Genomic DNA, 25,148 nt, shown 5'->3' with positions numbered 1-25,148 from the left:
GAGGGAGGCCTGTCTGCCAATATAACAGCACAGACTTCGGGAGGAAGGTCAAAGGCTGTCAACTGCCACCGCTTAATCTCCACACAAGGAGGTGGAGGCTGGACAGGTTCGGGTGGAGTACCGTCCCCTGCTGCTGCGACAGAAGATCCTCCTGAAGAGGCAGTCGGATTGGAGGATCGATGGCCATGGGTAACCGCTCAGGATACCAGACTCTTCGTGGCCAATCCGGAGCCACCCGGATAACTTGGGCCCGGTCGCGCTTAATCTTCTTCCGCACTCTGGGCAGAAGTGGTATAGGCGGAAAGGCGCATAGAAGACCACAACTCCAATAGCGACAAAAGAACAAGTTACTTACCTTCGGTAATGATGTATCTGGTAGAGAGATAGTCTAGCAGCAGATTCCTTAACTTAGAATATCCCCAGGCATCAGACTGGTCTGGAAAATTTTGTGCAGCAGCACCTCAGCGCGCCGGCGTCCGGCACCGCCCTGAAGTCGTCCATGGACATGACGTAAGCGGAGCCACATATGCCCCGCCCCAGCATCAGTTTTCGTCAGAAGACTTTTCCGCGTCAGGACGCGAAGCCACCACCAAAAACTGTGAAAATATGGGAACAGTGTGCAGAAAAAGAAAAGAAAAAACAAGGTATGGTGAAAAAAAACATCACCATAGAACGACAGTGCCAGGCACCGTATATTTTAAATTGAGGGAGGGAAAAGAACAGAGCACCACTCTGGGAGGCACCCCTTCAATCGTTAAGCCCAAAACCTCCCCCGGAGGCAGAAGAAGATACAGAGCATAGGCAGGATTGAACCCTTGGCCTGTGTGAGCCTGTGTCACCAGAGGCACAAGACTCACCATTGAGCCATAGCTCCGTGGTGAACCATCACCACACCCGTCAGAAAGTCTGCAACCACAATATATGACAGTGAAGGACAACCAGTCCAGAACCCAGGAGCAAAGACAAAGTACCATAAAGCGTCACCCAAAAGGAGACGTCAGATACGAAAAATTGACCTGCTGAATGCAGCATTGTCAGAGACTGCAACCGCTAGATTGCAGGGGAGGTAAGAGACCTCAAGCGGTTGAAGAAGATAGAAGGGAAGAATTAGACTCACATCGGACAACCCAGGGTAGGGGTTGTAAAGGACACATGGGACATGAGCATACCGTCCAATCACAAAAATGGGCAGAGCAGAGCCCCGAAGCAGAATGTAGCTTTGTGAGTCGGAGTGTAGAGAAGACGTCGCCCCGCAGAGGAATAAAGCCACCTAAAGGTAGGCGAAAGCAAGAAGCCCAACTTGAAAAGATTGTCACAGGACGGGGAGGACGGTCGGGCGTTAAGGAATCTGCGGCTAGACTATGTCTCTACCAGATACAACGTTACCGAAGATAAGTAACTTGTTCTTCTGATAGAGACGTCTAGCCGCAGATTCCTTAACTTAGAATAGATACCAAAGCCATACCCCTAGAGGAGGCGGGACTGCGACTGAACCCCATGAAGGTCCAGAGAGAACCCAGAAGTCAAAAACATGACCAAAAGAAAGTTGGCAACCAAAGGGCGAAACACAGTTGGGACAGAAGTGACAGCGCAGCCAATCACCAGACCCCTAAGCCCTAAAGAGAGCAGGGAATCAAGGGGAGGCGAGGGCACCACAGCCCATCCAGAATAACACGAAAACCCCCACATGTAGAGGGGATGAGAGAAGGAAAACACCAAGCCAGAATGCTTGTGCCTGATTGAAAAAATGCCGAACTTCGAAAGAAGACAAGAGGCATGAAGGATCCACAGTATCCTTTTTTTAAAAAAAAATTTCATCAGGAAAGTTACAATAATTCTGTATAAGGACAAAACGACAGAAAGAGACAAAAGGAAAAGCAAAGGGAGACAAAGAACCGGAAAGAGGGAGTAGAGGCAATGGTTCAAAGTAACAATTGTTTTAGATACATACATTTTCTTTAAGCTTCAGAAATGCAAGTTTCCCTTGTCCATTACTGCTCTAACAGAGGACCCCATATTTGTAACCCCCTTTTTCTAGCTCGATTTCCCTTACACTTATATAGTGCCATTTCTAAGTTAAATATGTGGAACAGTCTAGCGTACCATGCTTGATAATTCGGGGGATCTTCGTCCTTCCATTTTGAAGCGATCATTAAGCGTAAGGTTGCTATCACGGCGAAGCAGAAGTAGGCTTGAGATGTTTCCAACTGTAAAATCTCGTCACAACCAAGTAAAATTAGAGTTGGAGTTAATGGGACCGCCCGCCCTAAAACCTTATACAAGAATGTTTCGATCCCCAGTTTAACCATACCCAATTTAGAGCACTCAGCAAACATGTGAGCCATATCAGACGGGCCTTGCCCACATCTTGGACATTTATCAGTCTCCCTTTTCCCCCAGGCCCAGAGTTTGGCAGGTGTAAAATATAATCTAAAAACTGTTTTGAGATGTTGAGCCTTGTGGTTGGCAGATAAAAGAACCTTCTTAGACAATTCCAGTGATCTACATAGATCCACATCTTGATTTCCCAATGTATCTGCCCAACTGCTTTCCATTTTAACTATGTCATCGTGACTAGCTTCCATCATCATTGTATATATCTCATTTATTTGAGGCTTTTTATAAACTAATATATCTAAGATTGGAAAACGGGTTTGGTTAGTAAAATGCATAATGACAGATTTAATTGCCTCCCTAACCTCTATATATTTAAATGGGGTTTGAGGGTCGATCCCAAATCGTTCTTGGATCTCAGCGAATTACATCATTCCATTTGAATTAACTATGTCTCCGACATGATTAATTCCCGCCTGCTCCCACTTATTTCCGATTTTGTCATACAAAGAGGCTGAAAAAAATGACGAGCGCCATAAAAACAGATAGCGGTGGATTTTCGGGATTTTTTAGCAATTTACTAGATTTCTGCCAAACATTCCAGGCTGCCCAAAGAGGTTTGAAACGAGTTTTCTTGTAGTAACTCCCCTCTAGTTGTCTAAGTAATAACCCTGATGCTAGATCCCCCAAAGCCAATTCAAAGATGGAAGGTGGTATCTCCATTTCCTGAGGTAAAGTTGTTTGCCTCGGTCTAAATAGGATGGTCATCTGCTGTAGCATGAGAGCCCAGTAATAATATAAGATATTTGGGACCGCCATCCCCCCTCAATTTGTGGTAGGGTCATTAATTTCAACGATCTCCTGACTTTCTTGTATCCCCAAATAAACTGGGAGACAATACTCTCGATTTTTTTAACATATAGATTTGGTGGTTCAATGGGTATGCAACGTAACGGATGGAATATGCTACTTACCAGTATGTTCTTGGCATGTAGAGCTGCAGATCTACACACTTTTGCATAGATCGCCATCTGGTGTTGGGCCCGGACGTTTGCAGTTTGTTTTTCCTCTTGGAAAGTCTTTGGATGGCACGAGGTCGGTGACTCCTCCCTTGGTTCGTATTGCGCATGGGCTTCGGCTCCATCCTCAGATTGTTTTTCGCCAAGAGGGAAAGATGGAGCGTAGTAATAACAGTGAGGAAACCCATGTGTGTTGTATCTAAATAAGATAGACTGGAACAGATACAGGTAGACGGGGAGGCGGGTGTAGATCTGCAGCTCTACATGCCAAGAACAGATGCATACTGGTAAGTAGCATATTCCGTTTGAGGCATATGAGCTGCAGATTACACACTTTTGCATAGACTATATAGCAGTTCCCAACCTCAGCGGCGACCACCGGTATCTGTTGCAGTGGTTTGAAATAATGTTTTGAGTACAGCCTGGCCCACACTAGCTTGTTGCTTAGTTTGCACATCTACACAATAGTGTTTAGTGAAAGTGTGCGGTGTTGACCATGTAGCTGCTTTGCAGATATCATCTAACGGGATGTTCCCTAGAAAAGCCATAGAAGCCCCTATCTTTCTTGTAGAGTGGGCTTTAGGGGGAACAGATAGCGTGCGTTTTGCTTTGTGGTAGCAAATTTGTATGCATTTTACAATCCACCTAGCTATCCCTGATTTTGAGATGGGGTTGCCTTTATGAGGTGGAGAGAAAGAGACAAACAGTTGCTTTGTCTTTCTGAAAGGTTGTGTTCTCTGGATATAGTAAAGTAAGGCCCTTTTAACATCCAGTGTGTGTAGAGCCCTTTCTGCAACAGTTTGAGGTTGCGAGAAAAAAAACGGTAATTCTACCGATTGGTTTAGATGAAAGGGTGAGATGACTTTGGGTAGGAATTTTGGGTTGGTACGGAGGACAACCTTGTTCGGGTGCATTTGGAGAAAAGGTTCCTGTACAGTAAGTGCTTGTATCTCACTGACCCTTCTAAGGGAAGTGATGGCTACAAGGAATGCTGTTTTCCATGTGAGGAATTACAGTTCGCATTTATGCAAAGGTTCGAAAGGCGGTCCCATTAGCCTTGTGAGAACTATATTTAAGTTCCACACAGGTGAGGGTGGCACTCTGGGGGGAATTATTCGTCTTAGGCCTTCCATGAAGGCTTTAATGGCAGGCACTCTGAAAAGTGATAGGTGCTGTCTGTTTTGTAGGTAAGCGGCAATTGCTGCGAGGTGTAGCCGAATGGATGTATATGCTAGGTTACATCTTTGTAGATGGAGTAAGTAGCATATGATATGCTGTATGGATGTGTCTAGAGGGTAGATTGTGTTGTTATGGCAATAAACACCAAATCTTTTCCACTTGGCAGCGTAGCAGGCTTTAGTGGTAGGGCGTCTAGCTTCTTTGATAACGTTCATACAGTCGGGGGAAGGTTAAGGTATCCGAATTCTAGGATCTCAGGAGCCAGATCGCAAGGTTGAGCTGAGCTGGGTCCGGGTGTCTGATCTCTCCATGGTTCTGGGTTAGGAGGCATGGTGAGAGGTGTAACTTTTGATGTGGCACTACCGAGAGTTCCAGCAGCGTGGGGTACCACGGTTGTCTGGCCCATGTTGGAGCTACTAGACTCAGTGTGAGGGAGTGCTGTTGTAGCTTTCGCACCACTAATGGAATTAGCGGGAGAGGTGGAAAGGCGTACGCAAATTTGCCTGACCAGTTCATCCGTATCGCATTGCCTTTGGACAATGGGTGTGGGTATCTGGCGGCGAAGCTTGGGCATTTTTTGTTTTCGTGGGTGGCGAAGAGGTCTATGTGTGGATGCCCCCACATCTGAAAGAATGGGTGAAGAACCTGCGGGTGAAGTTCCCACTCGTGGATCTGCTGCGTTTGTCTGCTGAGCAGATCTGCCATGGTGTTTTGGACTCCTGGGACATGTTGTGCTAGGAGAAAGACTTTGTGTGGTATTGCCCATCTCCATATGCTCTGTGCTAGTTGAGAGAGCTGTGGAGAGTGTGTGCCGCCTTGTTTTTGAATGTAGTACATGGCCGTCATGTTGTCTGTGCGAATAAGGACTGCCTTGCCTAAAATGTGAGTGTGAAAGGATTTTAGGGGAGCGATGCGTCTGTTAGGGTTATTTGTGGAACCGGGTCCAGGAACGGTCGACCTCTGGAAAGATTCGTGGTGTTCCACCACTGCAGAGAGCGATGGGTGCGACCGTCTACCAACACCATATCTGTCAGTTGCCCCTGGGCCTGGTTCCATTGGAGCGCTAAGCACTCTTGGAGTGGACGCATCTGGAGTCTTGCATGAGGCACTATGAAAATGCAAGAGGCCATCATCCCAATCGGGTGCATAAACACTCTTGCTGGGAGAGAGTGTTGAGGTATGAATCTTGGACGCAAAGCCTGAATGCTTGCAATCCTGGCAGGATTGGGGTAGGCTATGGCTTTTGAGGTGTCTATGGTGGCATCGAGGTATTGCTTTGTGTGGGATGGTATTAGCTGGGACTTTTGGTGGTTCACCGTGAAACCTAGCTGGTGAAGTAGTTGGATTGTAGTGGCGGTGTGATGTACACATTGATTGTAGGACGTGGCTTTTATTAGCCAGTCATCCAAATATGGGAAGACGTGAATGTGCTGTCTTCTGAGGTGTGCCGCCACTACCGCTAGGCACTTGGTGAATACCCTTGGTGCTGTTGTGAACCCGAATGGGAGCACCTTGAACTGGTAGTGTTGCCCGTCCACTACAAATCTGAGGTACTTTCTGTGGACATGGTGTACCGGAATGTGAAAGTATGCGTCTTTCAAGTCCAGTGTGGTGAGAAAGTCATTCTGGGAGAGGAGCGGAAGTACCTGCTGAAGTGTTACCATGTAAAAATGGTCCGAATGTATGTATGTGTTTAGAGGCCGGAGATCTAAGATAGGTCGTAGAGTCTCGTCTCTTTTTGGTATCAGAAAATATTGGGAGTAGACCCCTAAATTTTGCTGATTGGCGGGGACTTGTTCTATCGCCTCTCTTTGTAGGAGGGAGATTACCTCCTGTTTTAGTAACGTGGAATGTTCTTGTGACATTGGGCGTTGCCTGGGTGGAATGTTGTGGGGGGGGGGGGGGGGGGTAGATGTCAATTCTAGGCAGCACCCTGAACGAATAATTTGGGTCACCCATCTGTCTGATGTGATGGACTCCCAGACGTGAAGGAAATGTTGTAGTCTGCCCCCGACCGGAGTGGGATGGTCTGGAGGGAGCAGGGGGAAGTCATTGGGTAGGCGGTGTGGCAGAGCGGGCGGTATTTGTTTTGCATCTGCCTTTATTGTTATTGCCTCCATAGCCGCCTCTTTGATAACCCCTTGTGAAGGTGGATTGAGCAGGGGATTTGTAGGAAGTGGACGCGCTATCTGAGGAGTAGCCTCTGCCCGTGCCCCGAAAGGAAGAGCGGCGAAAGGAGCGCCTAGGAGGGTGTGACTGTAGGGCTCCCATAGATTTCGCCGAATCTGTGTCTTTCTTCATCTTCTCGAGGGCCTCATCTACCTTTGGACCGAATAGATGTTCTTGATCAAATGGATGATTTAATATGGAGGCTTGTACCTCAGGTTTAAAGCCTGAAACTCTCAGCCAAGCATGGCGATGGAGGAGGACGCTAGTGTTAATGGCCCTGGAGGCTGTGTCTGATGCGTCTAAGGCACAGCGTATAGAGGTGTTAGTTATGGTCTTACCCTCTTGAATTAATTCATTGGCCCTATTTCTGTATTTTTCTGGGAGATGGTGCATGATGGTTTCTAGTTCATCATAATGCACTCTGTCGTATCTGGCTAATAGCGCTTGAGTGTTGGCGATACGCCATATATTGGCTGCCTGTGACGCAGTGCGCTTTCCTGATGCGTCCAGGAGCTTTGACTCTTTGTCAGGTGGTGGTGCTTCGCCTGACGCCTGGGAATTTGACCTCTTCCGTGCAGTGGATAACACTAGGGAATCCAGTGGCGCTGGCCCTTTGATGTAGGCAGGATCTGTGGGGGCAGCTTTATACTTTCTCTATGCGTGGGTTTAGGACCCTAGCCCTGACTGGGTCTTTAAAAACCTCTGGCGCACGTTTTATTACCCCTTTGAGCATAGGTAGTATAGAAGTAGACCTATGTGCGGTATCAAAGGTGTCGAGGAGGAAATCTTCCTCTACCGGGTCAGTGTGTAGCTCTACCCCGTGATAATGTGCCGCCCTCTGAAGTAGGTGGTGAAAACCTAATGAGTCTTCTGGTGGAGATGGCCTGGATGGATAAAGGTCATCTTGTGGGACATCTGGAATGTCTTGATTATTATAATCGTCCCATGGGTCTGGGGATCCTGTAGGGGTGGGGTCTTGTGGTACATCTGCTGGATCGTAGTATGGGTCCCCCTGATCATCATGGTCTGGAGACGGGATCGGAGAGCGATGAGGCAGGGGTGGAGAAGGCGGAGGTGGAGAGGGTGGAGGAGGTGGGGAAGGCACTCTGAAAGGGGAGGTAGCACAGTCTTTCCTCTTTGGAGGTGGAGGCGGAGCTGGTTTGTCCAAATGTCTCTTTTTAGAAGAAAGTGCCAAATGTCCAGTTTTTGGATCCTTGGTAAGTGTCTTTTGCAAAAGATCCAGTGTAAACAGTTCTTGAGACAATGGCTGTTCGGTCGGGCCGAAGGTTTCGGTGCCGATTGCTTTTTAGGCTTGTCCGTGCCGTGCTTTTTTGGAACCTCCGATTTTTTGGTCGGCGCTGAGGCAGGCTTCGGCGCGGGAGTGTCGGTGCCGAGGGCCTTATGATGTTTGGTCGGTACCGAGAGGCTGGGTTTCGACACCGAGGGCTTTGGTGCGGAGCTCGGTGTCGAGGTAGAGGCCGGTTTCTTTTTCGGTGCCGAAGTGTGTTTATCGGCACCGCTGGCAGGCTGGCTCGAGCCCGAGCCGCCGGAAGGCTTATTAGGTTTCTTCACCGGGCCCGAAGGTGGGGTGTTCGAAGCAGTGTCTTTGGTCTTGCCTAGGCCCGGAGGCGAAGGCGTGACCGAAGCCTTTTTGGGTGTCGGCGCGGGTTTGGGAGGGGGTATTTTACACACGACCCTCTGCGCCGGAGTGATGTCCTCCACATCTGAGTCGTCGGCTTCGGAAGAACTGACGAGGTCCTCTTCGGTGCGCTGTTGTCCCGGATCTTCGATGTCGTCTCCGAAGAGGTCGACTGGAACGGAGGTCGAGGAGTGCGCCATGTTTCGTCGGGCCCTTCGATCTCGAATAGTCTTTTTGGATCTGAAAGACTTGCAGGCGGGACAGTCTCGAGCCTTGTGTTCAGGGGAGAGGCAGAGGTTGCACACCTCATGAAGATCGGTGTGGGGGAATTTGGACCCACATCGAGGGCACTTCTTGAATGGAGTTCTTTCCATCAGCCGGGACCGGAGCTTGGATAGGCCCGAAGGCCGCCGTCGACGACTGGAATCGAAGGTGTGTCGAAGAGAAGGTGATTGAGGAGATCAGGATCTGAACAATACCGTGAAGAGCGAGGATTCCGCTTCGATCGTCGAACTGGAAATGTTCGGAACCGGAGCGCGAAGTATTACATCCGAGCCCGATGGCGGAAAAAACAATCTGAGGTTGGAGCCGAAGCCCATGCGCAATACGAACCAAGGGAGGAGTCACCGACCTCGTGACTTCCAAAGACTTTCTAAGAGGAAAAACAAACTGCAAACATCCAGGCCCAACACCAGATGGCGATCTATGCAAAAGTGTGTAATCAGCAGTTCATATGCCTTGAACATAGTATTTTGGGGAACATTGTCATTTTTATAACATTCGCCCTGCCAATAATAGATAGATGTAGGTTATCCATTCGTTTTAAATCAGCCTCTATTTTCTTAATAAGAGGATCTGCATTGATATTCCAGATTGTCCCAACGTTTGTTGCGATAGAGATACCTAGATACATAGCAGCCTCCGTCCTCCTAGGGTCCTGCCAAGTAATCGACTTGGAACACACAAATTTAGTTTTATTGGTATTCAGCCCATATCCTGACTGCTTCCCGAACTCACAGGCCAGAGTTTCAATCCTTACTATTGCTGCCTGAGGATCCGGGGTGATTACAGCGATGTCATCCGCATAAGCTAAGACATTAGTGTTATACCCTCTAACCACTACCGGTTTAATTGCCTGGTCATTTAATATTGCTATAATAAACGGATCTATATATAGTGCAAAAAGAATTGGGGAGCAAGGGCAGCCCTGCCATGTGCCCCATGCGATGTTTACTTTCCTCTATTCCTGCCCCATCAATAATATTTTCGCACTAGATTGAACATACATAGCTCTCAGGGCAGTTAAGATACGTGGTCCAAAGCCGTTTGACCTTAAGTTTTGCCAGAGGTATGCCCACTCTACTTGATCTAATGCTTTTTTAGCATCCAATAAAATTAGGCACATCTGTTGCCCTGAGATCTCTACAATATTAAATAGTAATATTACCCTTTGGATGTGATCTGTCGTGCTTCTACCCGGGATAAAACCATGTTGCCACGGGCTTACCAGAGAGTCAATTATCTTAGATAACCTACGCGCTAAGATTTTGGAATAGAGCTTATCAGAGTAATTGGTCTATAGGAGGCTGGATCTTCTACTGCCTTCCCCTTCTTCAAAAATATAACTATATTAGTCTCTTGCCATGATTTAGGTGGAACTCCTTTCTGCTGTATTGCTAAAAACAAGTCAAGAAAAAGAGGGGCTAGTTCTCCGTGCAAAGCTTTATAGATATCAATTGGTAATCCATCCGGGCCTGCCGCCTTCCCTGAAGCCATCGACCCTAATGCCTCATTGAACTCCTCCAGCGTGATATCCGCTTCTAGTTATTGAATCCAAGGCGGTAAATCTAAACCTGTATCTGCACTCCCTACTGCTAAATCAGTTAGCCTGGAGTTATAGAGATCTTGATAAAAGTCTTGAAATATTTCGACTATCTCTTGGGGTTCAGTGGCAATTGTACCATCTTTCCTTTTCAGCCTCGTAATACGACTTGCAGCAACCCTTTGTCTAATCCGAAGTGCAAGATGTTTCCCTGTCATTTCTCCATATTCGTAATGATCTTGACGGCCTGTTTGGAACCTTTCAGCTATGATTTTATTATAAAACCCATTTATTTTGGCCTTAGTACTGATTACTTTTAATTCAACATTCAATTGAAGCTGAATCTGTTTATATACAATAGTTGCCATATGTTCTATCTCATACCTGCTCAGTTCTTCCATGAGTGTACATATTTCTTCTTGCCTTTTCTTCCTATGGTATCCCACAAAGCTAATTACCTCCCCCCTAACCCCTGCTTTGAAGGCGTCCCATACATTTTCCCTTGATGTGCTATATCTATTGACATAAAAAAACTGAGTAGTCCAGCCTCTGATATGGTCGATGAAACCTTTAGTAACCAATAGTTTTTTATCAAAGGTCCATTTTACAGGAGTTTTAATATATCCCGGAATTTCTATGTCCAGTACCAGAGGGTTATGATCCGAGAGGACCGTAGGTAGCTTTTTAATCTTAATCTGTGCCTTTTCGATTAAGGAAGCGGACACAAAAAAATAGTCTAGCCTTACATATTTTCTATGTGGGCATGAATAATAGGTGTATCCTGGGTCTCCTGCTTTTTTAATTGGCCATATCTCTACCAGCCCATGACTATCAATTAACGTTTGTAAGGCATGAAAAACTTGTGGCTTCCTACCTTGATATCCGCCCCTACCCACCCCATTTGCATCGATGTGGACGTTAAAATCTCCACAGATAATCAAAGGGGATGGCCAGGAAGCAAGCTCAATTTCTAGTTCTACCAACACATCTATATCGTCTAAATTAGACCCATAAATAGTACACAGTGTGCCAAAGCTGGGGAATAGGGCAATCACCGACCTACCCCATTTATCTGATAATGTCCGTTTTATGGGAAGAAGCCGATTAGATACATGGCTAGCAACCCCTGTCGTATTAGAGGTCTGCAATGAGCAAATAGCTTGGGTGTAACCTGGAATATTATTAAGACCTCTCTTCTGCCAAGGCATACGAGTGTCCTGCTGACATATGATATCCAAACCCAGAGTTCAAAGTACTTCTGCAGTCCTACCTCTCTTCACTCGGTCATTTAATCCCCCAATATTTATAGTACAGAGAGTTAGCTTACCTATCACTGCGTTTTTCCCTTATTACCTACTTTCCCTCTTAAACCTTTCCTTCGATTTACCTGAGACCCTAGCTTTTTTTAAAGACAATCAGCCTCATGCATCAAGGCAAAATCCAGTCGGTAAAATACCGAATCGCTAATAACACCCGTTTGCGAGTAAATAAAACCTAATCCCAATGCATCAACCCAAATACAAAAATCGCTATTTAAGGAATCCTTAAATAGCGATTCCTTAAATTGCGATTGCATTTAAGGAATCCCAAATTGAGATTCCTTAAATGCAATGCATGAAAGTTAAAAAATTAGCGAATTCGCTAATAGGGGGAGCAAATTACCATGAAGATGAACTGCATGGTAATTTGCTAAAAGTTTGAAAAATGCACTTTTGTGCATTTTTCAAAGTTTCATGTTGCGCACACACATGCCCTTAGAGCATGTGTGTGTGTGCAACATATGTGCACATATCAATTTTAGGGGTGCAATAGGGTGTCATTTTGACACCCTTGCACCCTTGAAATTGCATGAGCAATTTGCGAGAACCTACTGGTACTCGCAATTTGCTCATGCAATCTCCAATTAATTCCTATGGGCCTGGAGGCCCATAGGAATGATTGGGACGGCATTCCTTAATTGCTACTCGCAATTTGCTAGTCGCAATTAAGGAAAGTTAAGGAATCGCTATTTGAATAGCGATTCCTACATGCATAGCCTTTTGCTATTCCTTATTAGCGATTCCTTATTTTTCGCTAATAAGGAATCGCAAATGGCATTGTTGATGCATGTGCCCCAATGTTCTGCTTTCCTGAATTTTTTATTTTTTATTTCCCCCTCCTTCCCTCCCTCTCAACCCCCCGTTCCCCCCCCTCCGAGATCCACCCCCCCCCCCCCACTACCCCTCTCCCTGTATCGTGAAACAACAGACCTATCTAGGTCTGTAGGTGATGATTGGTGATAGTCTCGCTAGGGTGACATATATATGGAGAAAAAAAAAAAAGATCAGTGCCTTTGATCTCCCCCTCCGAGCCTCCCCCCCACCAATTATTCCTCATTTATTTTAGCCACTATCTATTTACTGGAACCCCACCATATTTAACACCATATTTTCGACCGAGAAGAAGACAAAGACAGCCTTAGGCAATCTTATGGCCAAAGGGAGGTAGCTAGTAGAATCTAATTAAATACGAAGTATTATTCTCCAGCTTCAGGCGTTTGTCCAACGAGCATCTGTCAACCGGCACACCTCAGAAGTCATTTCCCCCCACTGTCTAGGAATTCTTTAGCCTTAATTTCTGACGTAAAGACTCTAACATGATCCTTCCATACAACCTTAAGGCGGGCCGGGATTAATATGAAGGCTTGTGCGCCCTTCTCCTGGAACTGGTTAATCATTTGGCGTAGACGCCATCTTCGCTCCACTGTAATGTGGCAGAAGTCTGGCCTGGTAATGAAAGAGTACCCATCGGTCACAAATTGTGCATCTGGTCTAGCCTTCTCGAACACCCTTTGCCTCAATAGGAAGTTTCCAAAGTAGACCAGTATTGCCCGGGGCTTGGCATCGGGACGAGTTGGCTGGCGCACATTAAATGGAACTCGATGCGCCCTCTGAATTTCCTGGGGCCAGCTCCAGCCCTCTAAGTCTGGGAAGGTTGTCTGCAACAACTGCACCATAAATTCTCTTACGTCTGATCCTTCCTTTCCTTCCGGAATCCCAAGGAATCGCAGGTTATTCCTTCTTTGGCGGTTCTCACTCTCTTCAAGCTTTCATTGGATGTCTACAAGCTGTGCCTCATGCGCTTCCACTGGCCCCCTCGAGCCTGCGAGATCCGCCTCTAATTTAGCAGTTCTTGATTCTACTTCAGTGATCCGATCGCAAATGTTATTACAAGTTTTCCCAATTCTTCTGACAGCCCCCTGAAGTTTCCTTGCTACATTTTGTGCTCATTTACTCTCCTTTCGGGCTTCCTTCCGATGTGGTACAACGCACTGTAGGATTGATTCCAATGTAGGGGGTAGCGGGGGTGTTGCTGTCTCCTTGGTCGGTTGTTTACCATTACCTACCAATTGATCCCCGAGGGAATAGTCCCATCGCAGCTCATCTGTCCTGGAGTACTCTACTCTAGGGACTCTAGTGATTATTTTACGAGTAGCGGAGGTATTTTGCCTGCCTCTGATTCCTTTACTGGAGCCACTGTCCTCCTCGCTTGAATCTATATTGGATCCAGTGTCTGATCCCAATCCTGACCATGTAGCATCTGAAAGGGAGTAGAAATTGTTCGCTTCTGAATCAGCGTCCTTCTCCCCTGGGGGCTTATATGCCCTTACAGACCCTATAGGATCTTTCACCATCCCTTTTCTCCTTGAAGTTTGCTTTATATGGTGATATCTAGCCCCCCTGGTTGCTCAATCAGGGTTTCCTTGGCCTCTTCAGCCACCTCTTTCAGGGCCCTCCCCCTGTTAACGAGACCTCCTGGGTCCGCCTGGGTAGGTCTATTTGCCCCCTCTTGTTGAGGTTCACTGCCCACAGGGGTCCCCCCAATAGGTTTAGGAGCAAAAGTTGTATCTGGAGCCAGCACATCAGTACGTTCCTCTGACAGATTCCCCTCGATCTCCTCTACAGCAGTCTCTCTTGTACCTCCTATACCTCCTGCGCCCCCATTTAACTTTGGGGATAAATCTGGGGATAAAACATACCGGGTCTCATGGATCTCCCCCTGTGATGTCCCACGAGTCGTCCACTTCACCCTCCACCATGGCCTCTATATCTTCTGGGTGCGCCACTTCCTCCGACCCCAGAGGTGGTTTACCGGTTACTTTTCTTCTTTGAGTGCCGGCTCCTGGCTGCTCCTCTGCCCGCGCTATTCCTTGGGCTCCGGGACCGCGGAGCAAGTCGATGACAGAAACTACGGCCCGCGGTAGCTGAGGCTGCGAGCCGGCGCCCCTCCCCTTCCCATCTATGGGATTCTCGATGCAAGGCTTCTGCCCGTGTCCCTGGAGCGTCTCTGAATCAATCGTCTCCCTCCGTGAAGGATCCTGTGGCATAACCTGCGGGGTGCTCCCTTTGCCTCTTGTGCTGGACTTAGGTGGCATCGCGGTGAGAGTTGAAACGCCGCCGCAGACCCAGCTCTGATCCGAGGACCGGGAGAGTTCCCTCCGAAGTCCTCCACACCCCGCAATCAAGGCCTCCACGATTTCCACCAGTGCCGCAATCCACTCCTCCAAACCCGGTAACAGTGATTGGTATTCCCTTAATAGGGAGGTTTGCATTCTGTGGTGGAAGGGGAGCGTGGGGGGGGGGGGGGAGGTGGCGGGGGATCATGTAGTATAAATCACGCCACCCTTTTGCGAGAGCCACCAGCGACCGCCTCACACGGTCGCCATCTTGTTTCCCGGATCCACAGTATCCAAGGTGTCGACAAGAAGCCAGAGATAGCCCCAGCTAAATAACTTGAACAGCTGTTAAACCTGCTCCCGTAAAGATACGAAGGCAGCAGGATACTGACCCCCGCCCAGCACGGGCCGACATGGAAGAAAAAACAAACCCAGCCAAGAAACTGGCATGAAAAGAAAGTTCAGCACCTCGCAGGAAGTAGAACTGAACCTTATGGTGCGAAAGAACTGCAGGATGCGGCAGTCGACAAGCCAACCCAAAGGACTGGTTAAGTGGTATGGTGGAGAGAACGCATAGCGCCCTCACATGTACCACAGAGGAAGAGTACTGGGGAGACCCTGGCCAGTCAGACATGTGGAGAGCATTGAAAGGGAGCCCCTACACAGCTCGAAAGACGCTCATACGCGGCCAGGAGGAACACCAGGAAGCAAGACAGCTGAGATGCGCCCAATAGCAAGAAGGCAACAGGCCGCACAAGCCAGGAGGAAGAACGTGGCGCAGAAACAGCCTCAAGAAGATGCTGAAACCCAACCAAACCCAGGCACTAGGGTACGCTCAAAAGTACCCGCAGTTACACAAAGTGGAACTATGCCAGGCTACAGTCAACGTCAGCCAGCCAATTTAGAAGAAAAGACTAGCCTAACAAGGGAGTACTTAGGACCACTCACTGGTCCTAGACGCCAGGAAGAGCGGGGTTCAAAGAGAACCGTCTCCACGAGTGCGCCACATTCAAGAATGCTAGTGGAACGTAGAAATCCCTGCGCGAAAGCAGCAGGGATGTGGAGAAAACTGTTGAGGGATTAAGCCAAAAGGCCATAACAACGTACAACAGAGAGCTCCACGGCAACTCCCTACTTGGGAGAACAACCCAGAAGGGGCTGGCACCAAAAGACGGACCATTGGACAAAAGTAAGATGCCAGGCTATGCGAGGTAGATACCACACAGCATAGACCTAGACCCGGAGTCCAAGCACTACAGACAACTGAGCGATTTGCGTTTTTTCGCATTTATCGTCTGACTCACCTTACTTCATTATTTTTTAAAGCTTCTGATAGTTGCAGTTTCAGCATCATCATTCCTCCCTCCACCCACCTTAAAAACGTGCTTCTTTGTTTAATCGTCTACTCCCCTACCTACCCTTATATCTGTTCTACATTTTCTTTGCTCTAGGGACTGGATTACCAGCGACAATCACCTGGTAAGCATGATGCCTTCATTCTTTTCATAAAACTTTCCCTCACACCATTCAATGATAGTTGCCCACCTATGCACAGCTAACATTCTGTCTTGCTAAGCCTTTTGGGCGGTTTCTAAACTCATGCACACAGCACTTTTCAATCTAAACAGGCTATTCAATAAGACATACATCTTTCCCTAACCCGCTGCTCATGTCATACTTGATGCACAGTACAGTGATGCAAGACCGCTAGGCAAAGGCAAAGAGACTGGCTCCAGCCAAATGAGTCAAATACAAAACATATTAATGGCCTGCTCTCTCCCATGGAAGATACAACTTCTATTCCTATGACACACAATACCTACAATTTGCTATGCACAGTTTTTATGCCTTGCAACAAGTGTATAATTTTTCCTCAAATGTCCACCATATAATTGTTTCTAAATGGACGCCAATTATGATAAGAGTTTGATAAAGAGATTACAAAGTGTTAGATTACTAAACACTCATTTCTTAAAGGGTCAAATGTAAATTATGAAATCCGAATAATTCACTGCTGTATCTCTCATGATGTTATATTTGTTTTGCCCTGGTTTGTTTTTTTCTTTCTCTGTTTTTCTTTGATTTTCATGTTCTTTTTCCTTTCTCCCACCTTTTTGGCTTTATGATTTCTCCACTGACTTTTCCTACTCTTTCCTTCACTTTTCCCCTTTCTTTGGTCTCTCTCCCTCAATCACCATAACATTTTTATGCTAGTTTTCATTGCCCTACACACCTTTTCACCTATTTGCGTCATATGTCTACATGATGTCCAGACAGCCTTGAGAAAGCCCACTGCCGTCAAAACACGTGTCGGCTGTCCTTTGTTTCATGTGTGAAAAATTATTTGGGATAAACACACCATGTTTGAAAACTATCGTTGAATTCTGGAAATTATTCTGTTATGAAAAATTGATTAAGAAGGCACAGTCCTCTATCAACACATTAAAGGAATAGCAACCACGACCTACTTCAGGGACAGGAACTCGCTCGATGGCTCCCTTGGCCAAGAGTACCAAAACGTCCTGTTCGAGAAGGGCCAGACGATCCTCCGACATGCGATGGTACTGAGGTGACCTGGATGGAGGGGTAGTCTCGAAGGGGAGGGAGTAGCCCCTTCGGACTATTTGCAAAACCCACCTGTCCAACGTGATGTTCTGCCAGTGGAGGAGGTGATGGCAGATCTAGCCGCCCAATGGCAACTGGTAGCCCTGAAAGATCAGACTAAGAAGGGTTAGAGGCTGCACCCGAGGGTGCACTTGAGGACTGGCCCGCCCGCTGGCCCACAGAACCACTGCTTTGGATTCCCACGTCCGCAGCCGTGTAGATGCTGGGTAGCATGCACCGGCCTGTGACCCAGGGCGGAACGTGGTGGGGCTCTCCTTCCGTAGCCACGAAAGGGGCGAAAGGCAGACTGCGCAGAATGAGAGGTGATGGCGAGGCTCAAGGATCTGCCCGTTGCTCTAGAGTCCTTGAAGCACTCGAGCGCACTCTGCCTTGTTGCCAAACAGGCTTCGACCATCAAAGGGCATGTCCGAAAGGGTTGATTAGACTTCCCTAGAAAAGCCAGTGGATCTAAGCTAGTCGTAGCATCGTAGAGCTACTGACGTATAAATCATTCTACCCGGCGAGTCGGCGTGTCCAGCCCAGAGCGGATGGCAAAGTTTGCCGCATCTCTCCCTTCTGTGACCACACGGGAGTGTGAGACCCAGGCCTCCTCCGGGCCCTGTAGCAGCACCTGCGTAAACGTATCCCACAGAATGTGGGTGTAGCGGCCCAAGAGACATGCAGTGTTTACTGACTGAAGTCCTAAGCTGGCGGAAGAAAACATCTTCCCAAGATGGTCCAGCTTCTCAGATTCCCTACATGGGGGAGCAGAAGAGAACACGCCTTTAGATGTTGAGGCTTAGACTACCAAGCTCACAGGGGTAGGGTGTTGGGAGAGGAAAATAGGGTCACCCGGGGCCTGGCGGTGGCATCTGGCAATCATCCTATCCACAGGGGCCCCTGTGCTAGGCATGGACTAGGTGCCTAGAAAGATGTCTGTGAGGGCCTCATTGAATGGCAGCAGGGGCTCCGATGAGGCCGCTGCCAGCTGAAGCACCTCGGTCAAGAGATTTGTCCTGTCTCTCACCGTAGGAAGCTCAAGGTCCAAGGCCTCAGCAGCCCTACGCAACACCATGTCGTAGGAGGATCCCTCCTCCGTGGCCACGGGAGGGGGAGAAAGCATGCCAAGGTCTGGGGAGGTATCCAGACCACTGGCCTCCCCCAACTCCTCTCTCCTGTCTGGCTCCTCGAGCTGTTCTGCCAAAGGGTCAAGAGACCCCTCCTAGTCTTCCTCACCTACCTCTGGCCGCCACTCAGGGCGAGAATAGTTGTACAAAAGCGCCGGTCCTGTTCCGTGTGCAAAGCAAGGGGGAGGCCAGGGATACAACCGGCATCAGAATCGGTGGAGGAGTCGTAAGGTCGACTGGCAATGAACCGGAATCAGGCCTGGATCCCTGGGGGCCCGGTGGAGCCAGAGTCACCGACATTGAAGGCCTAGAGCCCCCAGGGCCCGTAGGCACTCTGGAGGAGTCGGGCTGCCCAAAGACGGAGTGGAGAGATTCGTAGAACTGACAAAGCTTGGCAGGGGACGCTCCGGCTTCCAGGAAGGGAGGGACACTGAGCCGTCCCAGTAGGCTCCACGGACGGAGCAGAAGGACGTCGACCTTCCGCATCCCGAGTCGGCAGACAGATGGGGAAAAACGTGAAGTGACAGTGCTTCTTCGCCTTCTTTTTGTGCTTCAACTTACCCGAAGACAACAACTCAGACGAAGAGCGATGGTGGTGACTCCGCGACAAGTCCTGCGACCTCCCTCTCGACCGAGAGCACGAGCGGCACTAAGCTGACTGCCGGGCCTCCTAGAGCTTTCGGGACAGCTCCCGCAAAGACGTTGGGATCATGGCCCGATAGTCGGAGCACGACGTTGGGTTATTGTCGCACTCCAGGCACCAAAGGCACACGAGGTGTGGGTCCGTGACCAACATCAGCTTGTGACAGGAGTCACAAGGCTTGACGCCGGTCCGTCGATGTGACATCCCTCCGTGCACCACGAGTCAAACGACTCGAAAAAGGAAGTCAACTAAAGTAATAAAAAAAAAACATCTAAGAAAATGACTAAGGGTACCGCTCGCTCCGGATCTGAGCTGGCTCGCATGGAAATAAAAAGAACGAACGTCAGCACGCAGGGGTGGCGTCTAAGTAGATACCGCGAGGTCATTCCGGCGAACACAACGCCAAAGACAGACGCGGAGTCGACCGACGCCACTTACAGACACGCAGGGGTACTGCTAAAGAAAAAATCTCCGGATCCAGTCTGACGCCTGGTGGTAATTCTAAGGTAAGAAATCTATAAATAATAGCCTCTTTCAGATATTTGCATTATTTCCTCCACAAAGGCCTCAATCTGCTGCAGGGTTGATGATATCTAGGGAAAGTCAGGTCATGTGTAGACCAACTGAGAAACCTGTTCCGTGGGCGAAGACCGCAAAGTGGTGTGTCTGACATCATGATGCCCTCAAGCCTTCTCTTTAGAGTCAGAGTGGCATAATTGTGTGGAATCCTGCTTTGCTTTCTTATGCTTGCACTTGGACTTCAACGTACCGGAAGAGTTCGAGAGTGAAGGGGAGAGGTTACTGGAATGGATTCGAGAGCAAGCCCAAGCCTTGGAACAAAAGCGGGGTACGCAAAAGTCGCAACTACTTGTGTTTTGTGATGTACAGCTTCACCTCTTGGCCTCAGATCACCTTTGGGCGCACGAAGGCACAGTTATCACAAGACTGAGTCATGACCCAAGCCCAGGCACCAAAGAGACACCTCTTGTAGGTCCATGACCGATGTCAGCTGCCTGCAGTCGCACCACGGATCGAAACAAGTTACTCTGGAGAGGAAATCAATGCTTAGCACACTGGTCAAATTGTTTTAGAAATTGTCAGAAAACCAACAAAGCTGGGAGCAGAGCTCTGGCTCGGAGTAGGAAGGCGCAGAACGGGCATGTAATGACCACAAACTTTGAAAACACCTTCTTGCAGCAGGTGAAATCACGTCTTAGCAGGTAAGGAACAAAATAAAAACAAAATTCTGGCAGGCCTTATATAGAAAAGTTTAATCTATATAGAATTACAACATATTTTGTTATAAGCAGGGCTACTGGAAATATTTCATTGTGTGACCGCAGTTTTTCCCCTGCTTAATTATAGATTTGCTGCATTATCCATCATCTGCTGCATGATCTCCACATTTTATCCCCAAAAATATTTTTGTATTTAGCTTAAACAGTTCAAAAGTTACAAAAAACGCAGCAACTTGTGTTGCCCAACAGTAGAAGGCCCTTTGTAAAAGTGGACTGGCCACCTTTCTGTTGCTCATTTATATATTTGCTCTTAAATCGTGTGAGAAGCTGGGTTTCTGTTGCAATACCCCCCCGACACACACACGTTTTGCCAGACTACTGATGCACTTTTGACTTGATGCGCCCTGGTTCCCTGCCAATCAGGTTACCAGGGCCTGTGTTCTTTCCCCAAAACTGTACCCAAACCCAATTGGCATCTCTGGCCACAGGTCAGCCCCTGGTAAATGGTACCACAGGTACCCAGGGCACTGTGACCTGGGAAGACCTCTAAGGGCTGCAGCACATATTGTGCCACCCTTTGGGGCCCTGTACCTTTACACTCACACACTGCCTTTCCAGGCTGCATGTTTTGGTGCAGAACAAAGTGAAGAGTCGACATGGCACACATCCCTGTGTGCCATGCCTACAACCCACTGCCCTGGCATAGATCAGTCACCCCTCTAGCTGGGTGCACTATACCAGTGGTGAGGGTGCGGGTGCATGAACCCTGTACCCCTACAGTGTCATTCTTAGACATTGTAAGTGCAGTGCTGCCATTAAGAGTATATGGGAGTCTGTCATTACAAACTCCACAGCACCATAATGGCTACACTGAAAACTGAGAAGTTTGGTATCAAACTTCTCAGCACATTAAAGCCACACTGATGCCAGTGTGGGATTTAATGAAAAATGCACACAGAGGGCATCATAGAGATGCCCCCTGAAAAACGGCCTACCACTAGTGTCCAGGCTGAGTGGCTGCTTTCAGCTGCCACCACCAGACATGTTTCTGGACCCTTGGGTCGAGGGCCTGTTGCTCTCAAGGGCCTGAAACAATGCACATCCTGGGACGATGTGTCAAGCCTCCTCCCCAAGGATGGGCAGTGATCACGAAGGGGAAGCTTCAAAGGCTTCCCGCCTTTGTGAGCTTGCCCAGGCCACTTGCTGCTTTCAGCAACTGATCCCAACTGGTTCTGACCCCAACTTTGGGCATGAGAACCATCGGGGAAAAACAAGTGATGGAGAGGTGTGCCCACCTCCACCCCTCAGATGGAGGCGGCGAGGTGAAGCACAACTCTCAGTCCCTGCCATCTTGGAGATGGGGGGACCCAGACAACCAAGGAAAGACTTATGCCCCCCTTCCACTGGAGGGTGGCGTAATAAGGGGTGTACCCACCCCAGGGAAGGGACCCACTGGTCCCAACCTTTTTACCTACCTGTAACGCCCCTAAATCTAGTATTTAGGGGCACCCATGTTCTTGCTTCCTTGGGCAAGAAACCAGAAGAAGAGAAGAAGAAGGACCAAACAGCCGTGCCGAAGCTAACAAGAGGAGGGCACCCACTGACTTGGCCGCAGCTAATCCGGCCTGTCTCGACCTCGAACCTGCTCCAGCAAAACGCTGGTGTGCTGCAGCCAGCAACGTCAAGAAATTCAAGACTCTGTCTCCTGTGAACACCAGATTTGTTCAAACAACAGACTCCAGTTTTGGAAGGATCCGCGGGTCTGCACCAGACGCCCAAGGCCCGAGTGGCCCAACACCAAAAGGAGGTCCCCCGACGATCCTGAGCAGAGATCCGGCGACCCCTGACTATTCCCAAGCCTCCAACCGATGCCTGCAGGCTCAAACAGAAGGTTCCCCCCCCCCCCCCCCAACCGCGACCAGGACCAGGAGCTGGTAAGAAAATCCGGCCCTAAAAGGCACCCCTGCACCAGACACCCCACACAGCCTTGGGTGGCCCAACCAATGGTGCCTAACCAACCCCCAAGATCCCAACTTACCTCTTCAAGTGGTGGTTGCACCCAGAAAACCTGTGTCCCCGAGCCTGCAGTGCTTTTGTAAACCGGAGACTCCCCATTAAAGGCTACAGGGCTTCCGATGCCAAAACAGCACTCCACACCTGGCCGCCCCAGTGCCGCTGAGAGTGCATCTTTTGTGCTGGCCTAAACCCCAATTCGCCTGAGCTTAAGTCCAGGAGCTTTGCTCTCACAACCCAGTGGCCTGCTCATCAGCAGCCACCAACCGGAGGCCCCCTATGCCCCACTGGATAGCATTGGGCCTCAGCACTCTGCACCCAGCCGCCCTAGTGCCGCTGAGGGTGTAACAAGAGTGCATTCTTGACCCTGGGGGACCCCTGAGTCTAGCCCCTCAGAACACCAACTCCCACAACAAACTACTTACCCTTAAACCGATAACACTATTTTTCTCCACAGGATAACATTGACTGTTTTCGTATGAAAAGTTTCTAAGTGTGGAGTTGGAAAACCTAAAATGCTTTTACTTACTGGTTTACATGGAATGTCCCAGTGTAGTTTCCAGGTATACTACACTGTGTAAGAAAAGTAATCTGAAAGTAATGTACTGGTCATTTTACTAAAAAGCCTATTCAAAGTATATGTACTGTATTAACAAAGCATTGCATTTCTTAGTAACAATACTGTAAATCAAAACAAAGTGCATATACAATTACAATTCAAACTGTATCACAAACTGCATTGCTACTGTAAAGTATGTATTGCTTACCTTTGCTAGGCTTGCTTGGTTCTAGAAAATAAAGTAACTAAAAGAATATTTTTATACAAAAAACAATTGGTCTGAAGTTCAGTCTTTGAGTGTGTGAATTCATTTGCTGACTGAGTGGGTACAACAAATGCTTAACACTGTCCTCTGATAAAGCCTTACTGCTCAACCAAACTACCACAAATGGAGAGTGAGGTGCTATCTACTTTACCTCTGCCTACCTTTTGGGTTCCACTGGACTCTGAGCACACTATACCTCACTTTGGTATAGTATATACAGAGCAAGCTACCTACAAACCGGTACTAATGAGGTGCAACCAATGACCAGACAGTGTAAACAAGTGTAAAAATACTATCACAAAATGTGCCAGGGCTCGACAAATCTAAAAAATCTTACTTGACCTGCAGGTCGAGTGAGTGGACTTTTGTACTCAACCTAACATCAATGCACTCGACCCACAAATTGATCGCATATGAATTTTTTTCAAAACATTTGCAGCGCCAACAACGTTGGCCAACCAAATTAACAGCAAATTTTGGGGTCTGCCCTGTGGATTCATGCAGCACAGCTGAGGCTGTTCCCTGCAATTTACTCACCACAGACACATGGGAACACCAGCGGGCCAGCTGCAACACTGCTTAAGCCAGGCAGGCACGCACATAGCAGTTAAAACGTCTCCGGTCAGGCACACTTACTGTCACATATTAGAAAATCCTGCTCCCTAATAACCAGCACGCAGCAAAAATAAAAGGGGTCTCTCTGATCTGGACACAACCTTTATCATTCCAAAAACTACTCCTGGCAGAGGCACTGACAAAACCAATAGTCTAGTTTTAATGTGACATTGGGGTCTGCCCTGTGGATTCTAGCAGCTGAGGTTGTTCCCTGCAATTGCGCCATCTTTTTACGGAAACAACATCTACGATAGTGAAGCTCACTCCCCTCTCCCAAAGCCTAACTCTCGGCCTAAACGTACTTTTTGGGGGGAAACTTTTATGGGGGAAACTGGGGGTGTCGTAATTAGCGGTCACACAATCTGCACAATCCGCACCTTAGAGGTGATGAGTGACCCTTTCTTGCGAGCAAAATCAAGCAATGAAGGTGAGGGAAACATGCAAATATTCACAAATTACACCCACTTGAGCAACGAGAAACAGTGTCAGCATAGTACATTCACCACACAATGTTCTAATGCAACTTGCATAAGCAGGATTATTCTAAGCTCTGGGAAGACATTTCATTTAATTTCCTTTGTATCTTCAGATAACCCGTTCTCCTGTCCAGATTCAAGTGAAAGGGGCTCTCTTTAAGGTCCCAGAATTAGCTACGGCCAGTGAGTGGTAATGATGGTTGTGTATATGAAAAAATATATGTGTGGAGCAGCATTAGATGTTTACAATCATGAATCCCCTCGCCCTCCACAAGCGTCTCGGCCCCCTCCCTGGACCCCGGTCCCCCAAAGCGCGACCGTGTGAAGAGGGGGGCCGTGTGCGCAGGATAGAAGGTGAAATACTCCAGTTCTGCGATGAGTGCACTAACTTCCACGAACCTGCCTGGCTTCTATTACAGCGGTGAGGACTAGTTATTACATCAAACAAACACACAACTATACAAAGCCCAGACCCACCTCAATGTTTCTCTTCGATTCATGTCCGACTTTTGAACATCACTGAGAGAGCTCTATCACTGTCTGTCAGACTGCCTTCAAATCATCAGACGTTTTGCTTGGAATTGCTAAGGTGGAAAAAACTGTCTACACTATTTCAGCAGAAGAGGTGCAATGTAAAAGGCTGCATTTTTATGTAGGTAAAAAGAGAAGTAAAGGCACCTTGTATTTTGCATCTTTGCTGCCCAGATTGACAGAACCCTCCTCTTCCGACTTCTTGTCCGTCATAGATGAAATTCAATTTCCTGCCTCTTTGGTCTGTAAACTAATAATTTAGTCTGTAACCTAATAATTTAGTCTGTAAACTAATAATTTAGTCTGTAAACTAATAACTAAAAGGAAGTTTGGCGCAGCCAGAGTGCTATGGGCCCTCTGCGAGCAAAGAAAATGGCACCTCATCATCTGGTTTGGTAGTTAAAAAAACGGCTGTAATAGATACACAACCATCTACATATACAGTGAAACAAGTATTACAATTTACAAACTATTCAATTG

The 25,148-nt window shown here is 48.0% G+C and overlaps 1 protein-coding gene across 1 annotated transcript in view; it reads right to left on the bottom strand.

The window, feature by feature from the left end:
- The window catches only part of AHCTF1 (AT-hook containing transcription factor 1), a 1,022,752-nt gene that overhangs the window by 197,982 nt on the left and 799,622 nt on the right, over window positions 1–25,148 (bottom strand). The gene's annotated exons all lie outside the window — the stretch shown is intronic.

Source organism: Triturus cristatus, chromosome 6, assembly GCF_964204655.1.
Source record: "Triturus cristatus chromosome 6, aTriCri1.1, whole genome shotgun sequence".
Lineage (NCBI taxonomy): Eukaryota > Metazoa > Chordata > Amphibia > Caudata > Salamandridae > Triturus > Triturus cristatus.
Note: the sequence above shows the minus strand (reverse complement) of the source record. Positions and strands in the feature narration are given on the sequence as shown.